The sequence below is a fragment of the Alligator sinensis genome, unplaced genomic scaffold (assembly GCF_000455745.1).
Source record: "Alligator sinensis unplaced genomic scaffold, ASM45574v1 scaffold560_1, whole genome shotgun sequence".
Classification (NCBI taxonomy): Eukaryota; Metazoa; Chordata; order Crocodylia; family Alligatoridae; genus Alligator; species Alligator sinensis.
This window is the reverse complement of record NW_005841837.1, coordinates 2,247,384-2,248,009: the sequence shown is the minus strand read 5'-3', so window position 1 is coordinate 2,248,009 and position 626 is coordinate 2,247,384.

Genomic DNA, 626 nt, shown 5'->3' with positions numbered 1-626 from the left:
TCAGAAACTGTACAGAAACTCCCCAAGGCTCCCCAACACAGGACACAGAGCACCACACAGCATGGCGCACTGTTTTACTGTGGCTTGAGGGACAGGCCATGGCCGTCTTTCCGAAGAAGTCCCCAGAACTCAGGGACTCCTCCTGGTCTCTCAGTTGGACACTGGCTGTTTGTCACCATCCCTTCAGCTGCATGGAGCTGCTCTGGGCAGTGGTTGCCTGTCCTTTGGAATGGTTTTCTGTAGCACTTGGTGGAGATGCCTGCAGAAGGGGGAAACCCTTGAACCATGAAGCAGGATGTCCAGCTCATTCTGTCCCCTGGGGCCTGGCACTGAAAACACACGGCTGAAGGCATAATTGCGACCAAGGCTTCAGGGCAGTGACTGACAAATCCATTTTCCCCTTCCTGAGGCCACCGTCCCTTGAGGTCTATCCAAAGCACCTGTCCAACAGGCCCGGCCATGCTACTGTCAACTGGGAGCTCTTGTAGAGTTGGAGGAACAGCATTACTCTTCTGCCACGCTGCATCTCCATCCTTTTCCCTGGATGCCACTTCTGGGTGGGCCTACCAACAGGCTCAGGAGAAGCAGTTAGACACTCTTGGGAGGCTGCCATTACCAAGGTAAGC